Source organism: Ascaphus truei, chromosome 1 (assembly GCF_040206685.1).
Source record: "Ascaphus truei isolate aAscTru1 chromosome 1, aAscTru1.hap1, whole genome shotgun sequence".
NCBI classification, from domain to species: Eukaryota; Metazoa; Chordata; class Amphibia; order Anura; family Ascaphidae; genus Ascaphus; species Ascaphus truei.
In genome coordinates this window covers 50367162-50382337 of record NC_134483.1, presented here as the reverse complement: position 1 = coordinate 50382337, position 15176 = coordinate 50367162, and positions in this window count along the sequence as shown.

The following is a 15176-nucleotide window of genomic DNA, read 5'->3' as shown; positions in this document are numbered from 1 at the left end:
TTGTGGCAGATATGAAGGAACAGTAGTGAAAAGAGGATATTACGGCCCTAAATTAGTGCAGGGTTTCTGCTCCACTCCACGGTTTGGAGATTTACCACGGGGAATCCAGACCGGGACTTCTAGCTCTCCCAGCTTTCACAGGACTGGAGCAGCTGATTCAGCAGGGAGATGATTAAAAGGTTGCTCTAAACAGAGCAAGACAGGGCTGTTTTACTCTCAAGAGGAGGGTGTGCTGAAAAGCTGTGTTATGCTGAGAAAAAGACTTTTGTTTTGTTTGTTTGATTTACTCCTGTTATCTGCTGTAGCATTTGTATGGCAAAATAAACAGGCCAAGCTTTTCACCTCTGTGTCAGAAGACTATCTCCTCTACCTGGAAGGCTGTGTGAAAGTGCTGATCCTTGGACAAAAGGTACAGAGCAAGAAGGTACTTTGTCACATATGGTGGAGTTTAATGCGGGCAGCACAATGACAAGCCTGTAAGATGCAAAAGGGAATAGAGGAAGTAGTCACAGCCCTGATCCAAACCGCTTCTACACAGCAAGAAACTAATGCCACACAACAAGAAACCAACAGCAGGCTGACTGAGGGTTATGCCTTACAGCAAGAAACCAACAGCAGGCAGGCTGAGGGTCATGCCACACAGCAGGAAAACATGGCAATATTGCAGTGACTGGTGCTGGCCCAGGCTGAAGCTCATCAACTGCTCAGAGAGGAGCAGCAAAATACCACCCATGCCTTACATCAGGAGATCCAGGGCCTATCTGAGAGGCTTACCGGGGATGCCGCAGAAGCACATACAAAGGTGGTTAGAGTGAGTAACTACCTGCAAAAGATGGTGGCTGCAGATGATGTAGAGGCCTACCTGATGGCGTTTGAGAGGACGGCTGAGAGAGAAAAATGGCCTGTGGCTGAATGGGCAAGCCTGCTAGCATCGTTCCTGTTTGGGGAGGCTCAGAAAGCATACTATGATCTGGAACCGGCTCAAGCCAGTGATTACAGCGAGCTGAAAAAGGAGATCCTGGCACGCCTAGGGGTGACAACGGCGGTCCGTGCCCAGAGGTTTCACTCCTGGACCTACAACCTGGATAAAGCCACAAGATCACAGATGTTTGACTTAATACATCTTGCCAGAAAGTGGTTACAACCGGAAATCAACACATCCAGCCACATTGTGGAGCAACTAGTGATGGACCGATTTCTGAAAGGATTACCTGTTGCCCATCGTCGCTGGGTCAGCCAGAGTGATCCCCAAACGGCTGACCATTTAGTCGCGTTGGTAGAACGGTACAGTGCAGCTGGAGAATGGCTTCAACCCCCTATCCAAGGGCAGCCTCAGAACCGGAAGGTCCAGAGCCCCAGCAAAATTGGTAAGACTGTTCCAGGGAAAAGGGGGAATTTTGATGAACAGGTTAGGGTCAATAACCCCAGGGACATAACCACAAGAGAAAGGAACTTTGTTAGCTGGAAGAACCTATAAGGGACTATGCTGTAAAATGTTTTAAATGTCGAGAGTTTGGACATATGGCAAAGGACTGTCCCAGAATGGTTGAACCCATGGAATATAATGTGGGTAGTAATAATGAGGATGATTACTCACTGTATGCCCAAACTGTGTTCTGCAAACAAAAATGGTTGTCTGAATAGTTACCCTTGGTATTTCGTGCAGGTAGAGGGAAAAAGGGTTCAGGCATTACTTGACTCTGGGAGTATGGTTACCCTCATAGACCCAGATTTGGTAAATGGTATTCAGGTAGATGACTCCCAACAGATTGATATTTCCTGTATACATGGGGATGTACATAACTACTCCACTGCTGAAGTACAGGTTGAGTCACAGTGTGGCTCTGTAAATTGGCGAGTTGGTCTTGTACCAAAATTAGCCCATGACATGATTATTGGTAGAGATTTTTCCCATTTTCTAAATTTATGGCCAGCTGCTGAAAAACTTGCCACTAGTTCATCAGATGAATGTAATGATGATTTCCCATTTGCTGACATTTTGGGAGATGAACTAGACAGCACAAATAAGTCTGGGAGTAAACAGCCATACCCTGTAAAAGCACATGTGGGCGACAACCCAGAACAAAAGGGTGCCGGACCATCTAATAGACCGGAACTAGACATTGACCTTATTGATTTAGAGGTTAGCCCAGGTAACTTTAAGAGTGCCCAGAGGTCTGATCCCACTTTGTCAGTAACCCAAAATTCCATTTCAGTAAGGAATGGAACTCCTACTGATCCAGACAGACCCTTGTCTTATCCTTACTTTGAGGTGGATAACGATCTGTTGTATTGCCTTGAGGAAAAACAGTCTGTTAGAGTAAAACAGTTGTTAGTGCCAAAGCGTATCAGCGCACTGTGTTAAGCCTCGCGCATAGCCATGTTCTAGGTGGTCACCTAGGGGTTGAAAAGACTAAAGAGCGTATTCTCAGGAGTTTTTACTGGCCGGGGGTGATGGCAGCAATAATAGATTATTGTTCATCGTGTCCTGAATGTCAGCTCACTGCCCCTTTGCCAGCGTACCGTAGTCCATTGGTACCCCTACCAATAATTGGAGTCCCATTTGAACGCATTGCTATGGATTTTGTTGGCCCTTTAGTAAAGTCAGCCAGGGGGCATCAGTACATACTGGTGATATTAGACTATGCGACCCGATATCCTGACGCAATCCCTCTACGCACGGCCTCAGCAAAATCTATTGCTAAAGAGTTAATGATGATGTGTAGTCGGGTGGGGATTCCCAAGGAGATCCTATCAGATCAGGGTGCTCCATTCATGTCTCAGGTAACCAAGGTGTTATGCAAACTTAAAAACCTCTCTGTAACACCCACAAACTGATGGTTTGGTGGAGCGGTTCAATAAAACCCTAAAGGCAATGCTGCGGAAAGTAATTGATAAGGATGGAAAGAACTGTGATTTTCTGTTACCTTATTTAATGTTTGCTATTAGAGAAGTGCACCAAGCATCTACTGGGTTTTCACCATTTGAATTGTTATATGTAGACACCTCAGGGGGTTACTTGACATAGCCAAGGAGACATGGGAACAGGAGACTACACCCCATCGCAGTGTAATTGAGCATATAACCCAAATGCAGGAACGCATGGCGGCCATTATGCCTATAGTGCGGGAACATATGGAAAAGGCTCAACGTAACCAGCAGAATAGCTATAATAGGAATGCTAGGGTCCGTAGGTTTCAACCGGGAGACAGAGTCCTAGTGTTAATCCCCACAGTAGAAAGTAAATTTCTGGCAAAATGGCATGGGCATGAGGTTATTGAAAAAATGGGTGCGGTAAATTATAAAGTGAGGCAGCCAGGCAGACGAAAGCCTGAACAAATATACCATGGGAACTTACTCAAGCCCTGGAAAGAAAGGGAGGTTCTATTTACTGTGGAAACCACTGCCTTCCCCGCTAGGAAAAACCCAGATCCAGGAGTGAACATATCAAAGGCCCTATCTATACACCAGGCACGGGAAGTCAAGGAATTTGTTAAATTAAATAAAAGGGTATTCTCCGCAGTTCCAGGAAGGACTAGGGTTATTAGGCATGACATTATAACCGAACCAGGAAAAAGGGTCAATCTTAAGCCTTATAGAATACCTGCAGCTCGTAGAGAGGCCATTAGAGCAGAGGTTAAGAAAATGCTTGGGGTGATTGAGGAGTCACAAAGTGATGGGAGCAGCCCTATTGTGCTTGTACCAAAGCCTGGTGGGACTGTAAGGTTTTGTAACGATTATCGCAAGCTGAATGATATCTCAAAATTTGATTCCTACCCCATGCCAAGGGCTGATGAGCTAGTGGAGAGACTTGGGAAAGCCCGTTACCTCACCACACTAGATTTGACCAAGGGTTACTGGCAGGTTCCACTCACAGAGCAGGCAAAGGAAAAGACTGCCTTTTCTACTCCTGATGGTCTTTTCCAATACAAGGTGTTGCCTTTTGGTCTGCATGGGGCTCCTGCCACCTTTCAAAGGATGATGGACAGAATATTAAGGCCACATACATTATATGCAGCTGCATATTTAGACGATGTAGTGATACATACGGAAGATTGGGAATCCCACCTTCCAAAAGTACAAGCAGTGTTAAACTCGATTAACTCTGTGGGGTTAACGGCTAACCCAAGGAAGTGTACAATTTGCTTAGAGGAAGCCAAATATTTAGGATATTCTATTAGTAGAGGGTTAGTGAAACCTCAAATGGCTAAAGTGGAAGCCATAAGGAATTGGCCCCGGCCAGTCACCAAGAAACAAGTGAGAACTTTCCTTGGCCTAGTTGGATATTACCGGAGGTTTATCTATAACTTTGCTACCCTTGCATATCCTTTAACTGATTTGACAAAGGCAAGAGCTCCAGTAATGGTAAAATGGTCCCCAGAACTAGAACAAGCATTCAGGTCGTTGAAAGAAGCCATATGTGCCCAACTAGTGTTAGTAACCCCCGATTTTGCTAGGGAATTTATTTTGCAAACCGATGCGTCGGTCGTAGGGCTTGGTGCGGTCCTCTCACAAGAGAACCAGAATGAAGAACATCCTATCTTGTACCTAAGCAGAAAACTTAACCCACACGAAAGAAATTACTCCATAGTTGAAAAAGAGTGTCTTGCAATAAAGTGGGCAGTAGACAGTCTTAAGTACTACCTGGTAGGCAGAAAATTCAGGCTGGTGACTGACCACACAGGGCAGGCAGTAGACAGGGGAATGCAGATGGCTTGTCAAGAATGCATTCACTGGTGTGCACGGTCGCTCACCCTACTAGGTCTGAGCTGGAGGGGAGGATATGTGACAGATATGAGGGAACAGTAGTGAAAAGAGGATATTACGGCCCTAAATTAGTGCAGGGTTTCTGCTCCACTCCACGGTTTGGAAATTTAGCACGGGGAATCCAGACCGGGACTTCTAGCTCTCCCAGCTTTCACAGGACTGGAACAGCTGATTCAGCAGGGAGATGATTAAAAGGTTGCTCTAAACAGAGCAAGACAGGGCTGTTTTACACTCAAGAGGAGGGTGTGCTGAAAAGCTGTGTTATGCTGAGAAAAAGACTTTTGTTTTGTTTGTTTGATTTACTCCTGTTATCTGCTGTAGCATTTGTATGGCAAAATAAACAGGCCAAGCTTTTCACCTCTGTGTCAGAAGACTATCTCCTCTACCTGGAAGGCTGTGTGAAAGTGCTGATCCTTGGACAAAAGGTACAGAGCAAGAAGGTACTTTGTCAAAGTATGTTAATGTTTATTGGGGGCAGAGGGATTGGGCGATGTGGGTACTTTGCCCAGGGTGGGTGGTTAACGTGACGCAGAAGATTTTAACATTGTAGGGATACCAGCACCCAATACCGGGGTCTGTATCTCGGGAAGTAGGGGGTGCCCGAGGCTGAAATCAATGTTGTTCAGCTTAGGAGACCCCCTGCTCCTGCACACTACTGTAGTTTTCAAATTAATATTAAAACTGCACAATCGCCTGTAAGAGCCGTGCATGGAGACGCAGGGTCTCCACACAGCTCTTCCAGGCTGCAGTTTCAATCAGTCACCGATCGCTAGGATTTAGAGCGTGATAGCACTTAGACAAAAAACAAGTCGTTCAATGCTGCATTTTTTAAACGAACTTTAAAAAAAACTTGGATTTTTTCTTAGTGAATACCATTTTTACCAAATTTTTTTACAGCGCGATAAAACAATGCTTAGTCGATCAGAAATGCACTGATTTGATTGAAGTTTAGTGAATAGGCCCCTATGTATCATAAGCGGTTTCAGTGTGCATGCCTCACTTAAGGCACAGCCCTCTATGGGGCAGACCCCAGTTAGCGTGTGTGCGTGCGCACAAGGAGCGATGCGCAACCGCCTTGGCCAAAAGGCAAGATTTTTGTCTTTTGGCGCGGCGGCCGAGCATTGGGCATGTCACGGCAACGCTTCAGCCAATATGGGTGTGCCAGCCACGTGACGACATGGCCTCCGCTACCCCCCCTCCCTGTCTTATCTCCTGCTCTGCTCTGAAAGCACAGCCCCAGACCACAGGTCACGGCTGAAATGGGTGCACTCGCCACCAGACACTCCGGCGCGCGTGCAGCCGTGATCACAGGGACCGTAGTCTAAAGAACATGATTATGTCAGTGTTTCTTTTGGTTTTGCAAATATGCTAATGAGAGATCACAGTCAGATAAGCAACAGAAAGTCAGGTAATGAGTGAATGGCTTTGATTTCTGCCAGATGCTTTGGTGTGGCCTGATTCTGATCTCTTCTGGTTTTAATTTTGGTTCTCTCTACTTGTTATTGTAATGAATTTTTTTCTTGTTGGACATGTGTGTTATTTCATAGTTTTAGCACAATGGGTAGACTTAGTCCATGCTCATGAAACCTGGAGTCCTACCAGACTCTTTGTACTAAGAACATTTCAGAGCAGAGAAAGTGTGCTTTGATGCGTTGGACAATTTGTTTGACAGAACAGTTGAGTCAAATGTACCAATCTGTTTCTTACATCTGGCGCAGATTTTTAGAAGTCAGACTGAATGGGAAAAAAGTGACGCCCAGAGATGCATCATTTAATCTCATTATAATCTGTGCAACGTATATCTCCTTCTTAAATTCTCTTTCGAAACTCTGTAAATCTCAAACTGATGCACATGATGCAAATGGTGCAGACATTGGCCCAATGAGCTGCAAAATAACGCAATTTGCATAGCCCCACTTGGCTTTACTTTGAAAAAAAAAAATAAGACCTGTTTTGATTTATTTTGATATAATTTGCTTATCTTCTGCTGTAACTAATCTACATTTTGTTAAAAGGGACCCTAAATCCTAACCCTACTTTATTATTTTTATTATCAGTGAAACGGCATTGAAAGTTATACAGTATAGTGTTGATGATGCATTTTGTTACATGGGTAGGTTTGAGCTCACCTAATTAGCAAATAGGTTAAAACACACTTCTACAATGTGGTACTCTTAAATTCACTCTCTGCAGGAGAAGGTGGTGAGTGTTTGTGGCTGACCCAAACAAGAGAAGTGCACACAGTATATTCTTACTCTTCACTAAGGAACTTGTGAGCTCACAATTTTTATTTCATGACTCTAAAGGAGTTTTATTTCTGGTTTTTTTTTTGCCAGTTTTAGTGGCACTAAATGGCTATTGGAATAAATGCTTCATTTATTTAACACTTCAGGGACTGTTCCTTTGTTGATCGGTCCCAGTCTGCTACCTTCTCTTGTAATAGTGAAGATATTGAGAGTACAAGACATTAAGAAATACTATGTATTTAGTATAGGTACTTGGTTAAAAGAAAGAGGAGGAGGATAGAGCAGCTGCCTATAGCAGAGGTTGTGGGTTTTAATTCTGTTGGGTCTGATACTGGTATCTTCTTCATCACAAGGGCCCTTAGACTGATTGATCTTAAGGATATATTTTAGGGTGTGTGACTCATTTAAATATTCTTTAGATATCTATTAGCATATCTCCCATAGTACCTCAGGTGTGCTCCTTTTTCAGCACAAGCATCTCTCCCTAATTTATTTGGAGAGAGGCTTGAGGGGTCATATATATACACAAGTGGAGATACTATTAAGTTAGGAAGTTCTCCTCCATGTCAGATTCCGAGGAGAGCTAGCACCACATTCAGGTCATTCCACTTCTCAAGTAGATAGAATTCAGCAATTTGCATGTTATACCGGGCGGTTTGTCACTTTTTATAGAAGCGGTTTAGAAGATGCGATTTGCAATAGAAATACCGTTTTTCCCCCCTCAAATTTCATGCCATTTTTTGTGAACATGTCAAAACATGTGGTCGGGCAACGACAACTTCAGAGCTTCTAGCATAAGCGCCATAGGATTAAAAATGTAACATGTCATGAATAAATTGCAAGCCAATTTGGACATTAGCACATGGTTTTTGCATTTGTTTTCCATAAACGTTTGGCCAATTCTCTTTCCCTGGCAGCACTCCTAAGGCACTGGAAGATATATAGTGTTACTGATGCATTTTGTTGTGTGGGTAGGTTTGAGCTCACCTAATTCTGTTTTGCTACTTTATTATTTATTTGAATCATGGAAGTACAGGTATAGAAGTTTTATTTTCCATTTTTCTGTACATAGACACCCCAGGAACACAGCAATGACAATGCAGAATGAAAAAAACAGAAATTTGGTTTGAAAAAGCTACATTTGTTTGTAAATACAGCTATATAAATATATATACACACCCTTTGGAACTGTGCAGTATTGCTTAGTCTGTATGAAAGGGCACCATTTTTACACATGATCTATCCAGCTAATAACTGTAATGCTCGGCCTGCCCACAAGCCAGACGAGACCCCGGGACTGAGGTGGAAAGGAGTAATATCACACACCTAGCAGTAAACGGGACACGGCCGGAGTGTGGAAGTAGCGTAGGTGGTCCTGGTAACAAAAATAGAATGAGTGCCGTACTTGCCAGTTCCAGCGTAGAAAGGTAAAGTCCGTAAGCCAATGGTCGTGGGATATTGTATATCCAGTATATCCAGGGACAGGAAAAGGAACTGAAAGACAAAAGGGGCCAGGCAACAGCAGACAGCACCAAGGTACAGAAGCTATGCAGAGCAAAGAGGAAATGGTGAGGGAAGACTAAATAGGGGGCTGGGACCTATCAGGGGAAGGGGAGGAACGGAGGAGTGGCCCGAGGGATGACCTGATAGGTAAGAAGTGTCTGGGAGGCTGGGGTCAATCGGAGCAAGGGGAGGGACGGAGAAGCGGCCCGAGGGAGGACCTGATAGGGGAGAGGTGCCTGGGCAGCTGGGACCTGTCAGAGCAAGGGGATGAGCAGAGGAATGGCCCGGGGAAGGGCCTGATAGGAGAGAAGGGCTTGGGGGGCGGACCTGATGGAGCAGGGGCAGGGAAGCGCGTGATGCGCGCGCCGCGTTAGAGGAGGCAGAGTCAGGTGCCCGGCGCCAGTAAATTGAAGCCTGGGTCTGCGCGCACCCGTAGGGGTGACACGTGCGACCCGGAAGTATGGGAGCAGCCGTGGAGGGGACCGCACGGAGTGAGGCACGCCGCCGGGGAGCCTGGGCGGCATGGAGCAAAGATAAGGAGGCGCTGGAAGCGGGTGTACCCTCAGCGCGGATCCTTACACTAACATAGTGGAGACAACATTCGTCAATAAACTTTATCGACACATTGTAAGAATTTATCTCAAGGTATACTGTGCATAGGCACCTAATATTTTTGCATCAAGAAAACTGTGTACTAAGTCTCTATGCACAAAAGTTACACAAATGTATGTACCTTGAATAACTATTGCTTCAACTAGGAAAAAAAGAATGGTGTATATAGCGCTAAAAGGCTGTGAATATATAATAAACAGTGTATGTAAACATGTAAGGGGATAAAAAATGTGTGTGACCTTACACACTATACCTTAATAACGTAAGGCTAGGCTGCCGAGTGAAACTAACCCAAATCACAGTTAGTACAAAGCAAAAAACAACAATACAAACCGGCGCCTACAGAGTCCCATATAGGAAAAAAGTTCAGTCCAATTTATTTATAAAAATGTTTTATCAGGAAGTAATACATTGAGAGATATTTCTCGTTTTCAAGTATGTCCTGGGCATAGAGTTATAAAAAATACATGGTTACAATAAAAGAACAGGGTTATACAGTCAGTTCACAGACATTTCATGGACAGATAAAGTAGGAAAATTGGGTACAGAGGATAAAGAGCTGGTGAGTTTCAGATTGAAATAGACCAGCTTTAACATCAACTAACATCAGCGAACGGCAGCAAATGGCTCACGCCCTTTGGCTGCCCTTCGGCTGCGCCAAAGACTGTGCGCCTTTGGGGCAGCGCAGATGTACGCTGGAGTGAACAAAAAGATCTTTCCTTTGTGTCCCCATGGCTCATAAACATTCCAGTGGGTGGGGTTGCCGATTCAACAAAGATTAAGCACATGTTCACCCTTAGCATGCTGGTCCTGTGCAGAGGGGAGCAGTTCTTGGGGGGGGGGCATCAGGCTGTGCACCTTTGGGGCAACGCAGATGTACTGTACGCTGGAGTGAACAAAAAGATCTTTCCTCTGTGTCCCCATGGCTCATTAACATTCCAGTGGGTGGGGTTGCCGATTCAACAAAGATCAAGCACATGTTAACCCTTAGAACGCTGGTCCTGTGCAGAGGGGAGCAGTTCTTGGGGGGGGGGGCCATCAGGCTGTGCGCCTTTGGGGCAACGCAGATGTACGCTGGAGTGAACAAAAAGCAGTGGTCCAAAAAGTCCAATGGTAAAGAAGGGTCCAGAAATGTACAATCTTGCACTTCACGTTCCACAGCAAGATGTTACAAGAAGCATGTGATGCAAAGAGAGAGAAAAGAGAAAAATCATAGTGCAACAATGCTACAGTATAAACACATAAGACAAACAGGACAAGACAATACTAGACAAACACAAGCAAGGCTGACAAATAATACAAGAGTTAATTTAGTACACAAAAAATATAAAATGAACAAGGCAGATGACGGATCCGGTGGTAAAACCGGAATCCTACTTACAGGACGTTCGTTTAATACAGACAGGGGTGTATGGTGAGTGATGCACGGCCGCAGCGTTTGATGGATGCGTGGCGTCCAGGAGTTGCTCCAAACACTGTCCTTAGCTCCGCAACCGGATGTGCATCACCGGGGGTGGGTTTCAGGCTCTCCAAACATTGTCTGCCACTCCGTGGCCGGAAACACGTCACCGGGGGCGGGTCAAAATGCCAAAACCCCCTTCTCCTACTGCTGTACCTCGATCACTCCTGTGGGTACTCTGCCTTAGTCCAAATAAACTCTCACAAACTGCCCAACGCGTTTCGTGCGCTTGCGCACTTCTTCAGGGGTAATGGACACAGGACATGAGATCTTTAAATACTGACAGGATGAAAACCATTGGATAAGGGTTGTACCGCCCACAAAACCAAAGATCAAACGGGATTGGTCTAATCACTTGTCAGTCATGTCCTGTATAAACACAGCCTCACTAACAATACAAATAGCACACTATCACAGTACAATAATATTAACACAATTACAAAAATGCATATAGACTCTCAATGGAGTATTAATAAACCAACGTATGGTTATCTATTGTAAATAACAATAGACCATATATATCCTGCCAATGAATAAATACATTCTATATATGTATACACATGGTCTCATATAGATGCACGCAAATCAGACGGATGGAGATGAAATGACATATCTATTGCAGTCTACCTAAAAATATTCCTATAAAAATGTATATATATTTGTTAAAACACAATTATTTGCATATATAAAAAAATATAAATAGGTAGTTCCACTGGGTTAATAACCCAGAACCTTCTGCATGTCAAGCAGATGTGATAACCTTCTGCATGTCAAGCAGATGTGATAACTATGGAACTTATATTAAAAAATAAATTACTTTAAAAAGACTCGTAGTTCAAAATCAATATTAAGGCCAATGGGAGAGAGGGTCTTCAACTCATAGATCCAATATGCTTCACGCCTACTGATCTGATTGAGTTGATTCCCCCTCTCCAACTGGCTGGCACTGTCTCAATGGCTTGGCATCTCAATCCAACTGGATTATGATGGATGCGAAAACACTATGTGTCGTTAGACCTCTCTTGATGTTATAAACGTGTTCATATACCCTTCTTTGGTAGCACCTCCCTGTTCTGCCCATATATTGTAGGCCGCAGGGGCACTGAAGTAAATATATCACAAAGGTAGAGTGACAGTTAATAAAAGATTTTATGGTATAAATTTTTGAGGTCACGTTAAATCTGAAAATTTTAGTGTTAAAGCTAAATTAACAGGCTATACATTTGGTACATTTAAAAAAGCCCTTGTTGGTATTTGTTGATTTAGATTTGGAGTGATCCAGAGGACAACTTGGGGCCAATCGTGATTTAATATTTGAGGCTTTAGTAAAGATGATATTAGGTCTAGCCGGAAGACATTGTGCTAATGTGTTATCACATAGAAGAATTGGCCAATGCTTATTTAAAATCTGGCGGATTTTTGGTGCCATTTCATTATATTGTGTAACAAAGGCCAGACCACCATTTAACTCTTTGTTTTTCAATGGATTTTTACTCTTATATTCCAACAGGGAATTCCTCTCTATTCTATCTACCTGCAGAGATGCCTCTGTAAGTAGATTCTCCGAGGTATTTTCTAACCCAAAATTTTTCCTTTAGCTCATCCGCCTGAACCGCAAACTCCTCCTGATTGGAGCAATTGCGCTTGAGGTGGATGAGCTGTCCCTTTGGAATATTGCGTATCCAGCCAGGATTATGCTGGCTGTCCGCCCTAAGGTAATTATTCGCCTGAACCGATTTGAAATAAGTCTTAGTCTGTACCTTTATTATCGCTTATATATATGCTTAGGTCCAAGAATATTATGTGTTGTTTGTTGTGATTAAAAGTAAAAGAAAGATCCCTATCATTATCTTTAAGATAATCAAAAAACAAATCTAACTGTTCCTGGCTACCAGACCAAACGAAAATAATATCATCTATGAACCAGCGCCAGAGCACCAGGTGTGCCCCGAGAGGACAGTTGTTCCAAACATAATCTTCTTCCCAACTGTCCATAAATAAGTTAGCATAACTCGGGGCAAACCTGGGGCCCATCGCCGTGCCACATATCTACAAAAAAAATTGTGAATTAAATTGAAAATAATTATGAGTTAAAATAAACAGGATGCTATCTTACAAAAATGATTTACGTGCTGTAGAAATAGTGGAATCTGCTTCTAACTTGCGTGATATAGTCTGACAACCCTTTCTATGGTTAATAGTTGTGTACAGAGATGTAACATCTGCAGTAACCCATATATACTCAGGCTGCCATTTTAAATCTCTTAATATCTGAAGAATGTGGGTTGTATCACGCAAGTAAGATTTGACCTGATTAACCAAGGGCTGAAGATGATAGTCTATGAATTGTGACAAATTAGAAGTAAGTGATGCTATACCAGAAATAATAGGTCTACCAGGAGGTTGTGTTATATTTTTATGTATTTTAGGGATAAAATAAAAAATTGGTGTATGTGAAAATTGTGAATATAAAAAATCTAGTTCATCCTGTGATATTGCTTCTTCCTCCAGGCCCTTGTTTAATAAAGTTTTAAATTCCACTTCAAACTGACCCAAAGGGTTTGCGGCATTGGAGAAATCTTTAATTTCAGAGAGTAGACAGTGGTGGGAGGTCACTACTCTAAGTAAATATCTAGAAAATCATAGAATTCCACGAGGACTTAGAGTTCAAAAAGTGCCAACTGTAGACACACAAAACTTACCATTTATGCAGGAATGGAATGAGATTCTAGACCATTGCTCTTTTGCATTAATGAAGTTGGTAATACATCAACGTAAGAAAACATTAATCCAGCTAGATGATGAGATTGAGGATTTAAAAATTCAACTTGACCCTTTTCTAAATAACAAAGAACTTCAAGAAATGGAGCCTACAGTGAAAAAAAGACTAGATCAAATTGAAATAGAAATAGTAGGCACCAAACAGAGTAAGGGCCTCATGCAGTAAGCGTTGATAAGGGAAATATGGCCATGTTATAGCCAAAATTGGGTTTGAGATTCAGTAAGCGCCGATAAGTGCTTCATATCGCCAGGTTTCGGAGCCGATAATTTGGTTATGGCCAGTCGCCTGCCGATAAGCCTGTTTTCGACACTGATCGCCACTTTTTTAAATCGGCTGGATTCAACAAAAAAAAACAGCTTATCGGGGCTGATCGGCACTACGAAATTGAGATGTTATGGCCGATTTCTCCCGCCAACTAAAGTTGGCATTTTGGACGGGAGAACGATCGCTAAGGCTGCCGGAACGGCACTTAGAAAAAAAACATCTTCTGTACATCAATGGAAGTCAATGGAGCGGGGACGTATAACAGTATAGTACTGTTTACGTTTCATTGCTCACAATACAAGGGGGATTTGCATTACAGTGTGGGGGCATTCCCTGCATTGTGTCACAGCTGACGTGTCTTATTTGCATAACATTCGACTTTTACATGTTTGCAGCATTTGCGGGTCACATTACTCATCATGTGATGATGTGGCAAGGGAAAATACTATACAACACTCTTAAAGGAGAACCTCACATCATAGCACACATTTTACTCAACTCAGCGACAATTATTTACATGATGTCACACATGTCACACATGTCACACATACACAGTATATTCATCTTCCTTTACATTACACAATGCTTGTAATGTGACACGCATCTTTAAACGTTCATGTACATCTGTCTTCTCATGTTTACATATACTTTTGGGTCCTCCCTATTTTCATGACGTCACTTATTGGACGCTCAATCACATTGCATGTTTACATTGTAACCGTTGCATTACAAGCACTTCAACCTAACTTATACACACATGTACAGTAATTCATCATTGGGACACCTTGTAAACTCATTCTATACCAACTATCCTCCTTACACAAATGCATGCATATGCACACGACTATTCATTGTTGCCAACATGTCACAATAACATGGATAATTACACATGTTACACAAAACTTTTCCCACGTCAATCTCAGCCTTTTTGTCTCATTACATGACTGACTCTTGCGTTCACAAGTGTTACATGCATTGCACATGCAACTATTTATTTGCAAGCAATCTTTGTACAAAGCTTCACGTCACATCATTGCCAAATATCATCATTCCCTGCAGAATACACACAACAAATACTTAGAACAACAAGTGCACACAGCTTGCCACAGAAGTACTTTATTATGTTAATGTAACACCTTGCATTTTACTATGTCACCTGACATCATCACATACCTATTTAAAGGACGCACATTACCTGCTCATTCACAGCTACTCATTTCAAAATGTTGCGAATGTTTAGGAGACGGAGGAACATTCTTTTCTATGACATGCTTGATGATGAAGACAATCATATAGTGCAAGGGAGGGACACACCGAGGGACAGTGACAGTGACGCGGATACGACAGGGACAGGGAGAGGGACAGGCCGAGGGACAGGTAGAGGGACAGGAGATCAGAGGAGAAGACAGAGGAGACAACTTGTGCCTCGTCCGCGTCTGTACAGGGAGAGAACCCTGTTAGATGGGATGAGTGAGGAGGAGATTGTAAGTCGCTATCGTTTGAGTTCAGCAGCAATCTTAGCTCTTTATGAGGAGATAAGGGG